The following is a 5,737-nucleotide window of genomic DNA, read 5'->3' on the forward strand; positions in this document are numbered from 1 at the left end:
GGAGAGGAAGGCGGCGGGCCCGGCCTGCTCAGTCCTTTTCGGAATGGATCCCTGTCGTCGGCAGCGGCGGTGTGTGTCTTCTGTCCTCCTCCCATCAGCGGACAGACGGACCCGCTCTCTGGACGGACGGGGAGCTTTGGCGAAGGGCACAGGGCACAGGGCTGGGGGGCAGAGGGGGGCGTTGTTATATCGTTTCTTATCCCGTCCCTTTATACACTATTTAAAACATATCTTAGAGGGTGCTTACTAACGCCGGGTCAGTGACCGGGGAAGGGCCTAGGACAGAAGAAGTGGCGGGGAGAGACGAGGCGGGGACGTGAGCACGGCGGGCGGCGCTGGCTCGCTAAGAAATCGGACCGAAGGGGCCGTGGGGACCTGTTCGGGAGGGCTGGGGGGCCCTGGCCGGGCCAAGCTGCCGATGCCCGCTGCCCCGGCTGCGAGCCCCGTGGGCTCCCTTAGCGTGGAGGGGACGCATCCTGTGGGGGAGGAAGAGGCGGGCGGGGAAGGCGGGGGAGGGGGGGGGGTGAGCTCAGAAGGGGACCCTGCCCACACCGTGTATTTAAGTGTGATCTTCCTCCCCTACGCTCTTAAAACTGGCCCAGATTACCCAAAGAGCTTTTGTTTATGTGGGTTAAAACTATTGCTGTTCGCCTCACTAGCCATTGAAACAGAGAGGGTAAAAAAAAAAAAAAAAATGCATGCCATAGGTTTGAAAATTGTATTTGGACGTAAGTAACGTGTCAGCGTTATCAGGAAAGCAGTTTTGACCCTGCAGACTGCCCTTCAGCAACGTGTCAGTGTGCTCTCCGGTGGGAGGGCGCCTGGAGGCCGAGGCCCAGGGAGGGAACTCTGTCCCTGTTATTGATACGCCTGCCCCTGGACAGAAGCCCTGAGAGGGGTTATGTTTGAAATGTGCTGTATTCGCTCAGGTCCTTGGTTTACTGATCGATGCCATTGCCTATAATTTGGAAGATTAGTCTGGATTCTGTGTCTCTCCAGAAAAGCCATGCTTCTGCTGCTTATGTTAACCCTTTCATGAGCCAAGCCTGCGTACGTTTTTTAAAAAAAGGAAATTAAGGTACTTATGTTCCTTTTCAGAGAATTAGGTCAGGGGCTTTTGGGCTATCCGTTGGTTGTGCAGCTGCTGGCACTGTCTCATTCTACCCGATTCCAGAACGTTTTCCAAACGAAACCCCGAACTCACTAGCAGGCACCCCCCGTTGCTCTCTCCCCGCCCGCAGCCCCTGGCAACCGTCAGTCCACTGCCAGCATCCGTGGTCTGCCTGTTCTGGACAATTCGTGTAAATGGAATTATACAATGTGTGGCCTTTTGTGGGCTTTTTTTTTTTGCTTAGCCCGATGTTTTTGAGGCTTATCCACGTTGTAGTGTGGATCAGTGCTTCACTGCATTTTATGGGTGAATAATATTCCATTGTTCGGATATACCGATTTTTTTTAAAATTAATGACTGCCATTTGGTCTCGTAGCTGCAAGAAGCTGTTCAGTTGTATCTGCAGGAGACGGGCCTCCTTAGATGCCACAGCAGGACTGATACTTGCTCAGTCAGCCAAACACGAGCTCGACCCCTCGGCCTGTCCGGCGTCCCGCAGCCGCCCCCCGGGGGGGGCGTTTGGCTGAGGCGGCGCCTGCTTCTTGCTCAGGTATGCGTGAGAGCCGCTCCGTGGAGCGGAGGACCCGCCTTCCTCTTCCTCGTGTGTGCACCTGGCACAGGACTGGGGGCTCCGGGAGCAAGGAGTCCGTGCCCCCCGAGTCCTGAAGCCTCCAGAAAAGGGGACGCGGACGGGCCGTGCTTCTCCAGGAGGCTGTGTCCTAGCTCCAAAAGGCTCACTCTCATGGCCGACTCCGGGAAGCAGCCTTCCCTCACCGCCACGCCCGGCGTCATCGCGGCAAAGGGGGCCAGGAGCCTAACCTGCGGGGTGAGCGCCCGGCCCATCGCCCCCGGGGACGTGTCCCTCGGTTCTGACCGTCTGCGGCGTGTAACCACCCCGTCCCCTTCGCTGCGACCGGGAGTGGCTGTGCTCTCGGATCCAGGGGTGTGTCCTGGTCAACGGCTGGAGGGGCGGCCCTGCCAGAGGGTCGGGAACATGGCATTGATCGCTTCTTTATCTGCCCAAGCGGACCTTGCCGTGGTTTCCTTACAGGATGGTACACAAGCGAGAGGGCGGATCTGACAGTTCCATTCCGTGTGTCATCTGGTACGGTGGCCCCTTAGGGGCCCCTGGGGCCACTTTGTCCTGAGCATCTGGAGGGCTCCGATCAGGTTTCACGAGGTTTTGAATCCTGGGGGCCCCTGGTTTAGTTGAGGGCAAACAGCAAGGAGAGCGGAGAGCGTGACAGCTGTTGCCCCGCTGTTCTCAGTTCCCGAGTGACCAGGGTGGCTGTCACTGGGTTGGGTGTCAGCTCCACGTAACTCGAGTGTGGGCGACACCGTGACCCGCCACAGTCTGTGCCTCCATTCACGAGCTGACGGATGGTTGGGCTGGCTCCGCTCTTTGGCTGTTAGGAATTGTGCTGCTGTGAACATTGGTGTGTACGCTTGTATGCGGCCGTAGCTCTTCAATAGTCTTGGGTCTGTTTACCTTTAAATGTCATCACTTAATGACGCGGGAGAGCAAGGCTGGTTTGCCAGGCACCGATGCTCATGTGTTAATCAAGAGTCTGAATCTCTTCCGACAGTTCTTTAGGGTTTGCCTTCCCAGATATTTTAATAAATACAGTGGTGGTGGGGGGGAAACACGGAAGGGAACCTTCAGGGTATCTGACCCCGCCGATGATCTTTGAGGTTTCCGGGGAGCCCTGGAAATCACAGGGATTTGTGTTTGCACCTCAGTGACAGATGCCGGGGACGATTCGGGGTGTGTGACGAGTTACTGTGGTAAGATTTGCACGAGGAGAGTTGTCAGATCAGAAGACCTGCTCGGCTTCCCGAGGTTAAGCTTACATGGAAGACACGTTAACGTGTTTTACGGGGAGTCCCTGGCGATTTGTCAGTCTCGCCCCCCCCCCCCCCCAATGTGTTCTTACCCTCGGGGGGAACACCCATAAGGTCTTATGGAGCAGTTCTGTCCTGTGTCCTGATAGAGAAGTCTCCGTCCCCCGCGCTGACGTTACTGTTAGAGTGACAGCTTAATCCTGGCCACGGGGTCTCTGCCACCGGTGCTAGTTTTCTGTGCTGTTTGCCTGGAGGCTCAGCTCTGAGATGCAGGCTGCAGCTAGAGTCTTTGGCGAGAAAAGGACCGTCTTCGGGCTCAGAGGAAGTGATGCACCCGGTACTTCACACCGTCCAGACCGGAAAGGACGGACTCGGGTGCAGGCCTCTGAGCTGCCACGACTGGAGCGGCTCTGCCTCCCCCGCCACCGAGCCAGGGCTCCCGGGGCCCGCCTGGGTCCAGAGCAGCCGGCTTGGTGAGAGCGGACTGCTCACCCAGGTCCCGCAGGAGGAGGGGGGCTGCGTGGGCGTGCAGGAGGAGGGTGGGGTGTGGGGTTCCCTGTGGTTAAACCCTTGTCCTGTTGATGTAACGCTGGGTCTTCTGGCTCCATGAGAAAGCCTTGTCTCTTTCCCAGCTCCCTGAAACCCACACCACTTTTGTAGACTCTGCTCTTGTAAATGGAAATAAAACTTTTCAAAATTTGTTTTTTTATTGGTGTGCAGTGCCATCTCATTGTGGGTGTGCGTGTTTGTTTAAAACATATTTGTATTGATTTCAGAGAGGAAGGTTGAGGAAGAGAGAGTTCATAACATCAACGATGAGAGGGAATCATTGATCAGCTGCCTCCTGCACACCCCACAAGGGGGATCGAGCCGCGACCCAAGCATGTGTCCTGACTGGGAATCGAACCATGATCTCCTGGTTCATAGGTCGATGCTCAGCCACTGAGCTGTGCCTGCTGGGCTGGGTGTGGTTTTGCATTTCCCTAAAGGCTAATGATGTCAGTCACCCTGTACGCACGTGTTTGCTATTGATAACACGCTCCTCAGGGAAACGTCAGGAGGTAAGATGTTGAGGTGCTTGCACCCCATTCCTTCCAAGCTTCCCATTCCACAGATGGGAAACTTGAGACCCAAAGGGGGGGCATGTCTGGCCAAGCTCTCCCAGCAGACTGTGGTGCCTGAATGAAGCCAAAGACGGGTGTAAGGAAGGACAAGCTCCCTGAACCAGGCTTCTGGGCAGCCTTTTCAGCACCTCGATCTCCATCGGCTGCCCAGCCCCTGCCATAGGGTCCGTGTGTGCAGGTGAGCCCCTGGGCCGGGGCAGATAGAATGGTTCCCTTGGGGTGTCAGCCACGTTTGGGGGCTCACGTGCCCAAAGCAGGAGGCGGTGGTCCAGGTGGCGTCTTCTCTGAGGGGGGGCAGGGGTGTAGGATTTCACAGATTTGGAACCAGCCGCGTCCTTGTGAGCCTTGGGCGGTCCCAGGAAACGTCCCCACGGCTGCCACGTGGCCACACTGTGTGCCGGGCACCGTGTGTGCCACACTGTGTGCCGGGCACCGTGTGTGCCATACTGTGTGCCGGGCACCATGTTCCGTGCGCGTGTGTGCCCACCTCAGATCGCCTCAATCCTCACAGAGACACTGAGGTGGACTCGTCCTGCCCCACACTTCATACTGTGACGGGAAGGTGGGGGGCCAGACCGTGTCTTTTGCCTGTGTATTTCCTTCCTGGGGCTGCTGTATTTACTTCCTGTGGCCACCAATAGGCTCTCGCTGGCCAGATGTCCACGCTCGCCCCAGGCGGCTGTGGGCAGGTGGACGGAGGTCAGACGGTGGCCCCCGCCATCCGGGCTGTGAACAGGATGGCTTCTCGGAAAGCAGCGGGGCTGAGATCGGACCCAGCCATGCCCGCCCCGCGGTGGCCCATTGCCCCAACGGGCTCCTGGCGGTCAGAGGACAGCGCCCGGGGGGCCTCGGGATCAGACCGGCCTGTAGTCGAGCCCCAGCTCTGCCACCTGGGAGTTGTATCCCCTCGAACAAGTTACCTAATGCCTTTGAACTTCTAATCTATTCATCTGAAAACAGTACCCACCTCATGGGATTGTCATGGGATTAGATGAGAAATGTCAAGTGCGACTTGCAGGCAGGCAATAAATGAGAGCTTTAAAAACCACCAGTTCTCTGTGCCAGCATCTCAGAGAGCTCACCCCATCCCCAGGGGCGCCTGGTGGGTGGCTGTGGGGTGAAGCGCACCCCGAGGAGGAGACGCTGGGTCTGTGGAGGTCCCGCACTCCCGGCTGATTGGTGGGGGTCACTCAGCCCCCCTGTGCCACAGCCCAGGGGTCTCCCTGCGGTAAGAACGTGGCTCTGGCTCTGATGGGCAGGCGGCGTGCCCTGGCTCTGGCCCCAGTGGCCCTTGGGGCTCGTTATTATCTGCAGTTTCCCTGTCTGTACGGAGGAGACAGTCCCGGCACCTCTCCAACGGGCTCAGAGAACCCCCTCAGAGACACTGTTCAGCACGGTCCCCGAGATGGAGGGACGAAGGAGGAGCAAGGAAGTGGCGGGGGGATGGAGAGGCAGGCAGAGCTCTGGGGTCCTGGGCCCCGTTTCTAGTGGTGACGCCCCAGTTGGGGGTCCTGACGCCCCTCCCCACCCATGTGAGTGCAGGCTCCCGCCCTTGTCAGGAAGCTAGGCTATGAGAGGGAGAGAGAAAGAGCCAGACAGAGAGAGAGAGACAGAGAGAGAGAGAGAGAGAGAGAGAGACGCTGAGTGCTAGACCAGCAGA

Source organism: Pipistrellus hanaki (assembly GCF_964339955.1).
Source record: "Pipistrellus hanaki genome assembly, chromosome: 15".
Lineage (NCBI taxonomy): Eukaryota > Metazoa > Chordata > Mammalia > Chiroptera > Vespertilionidae > Pipistrellus > Pipistrellus hanaki.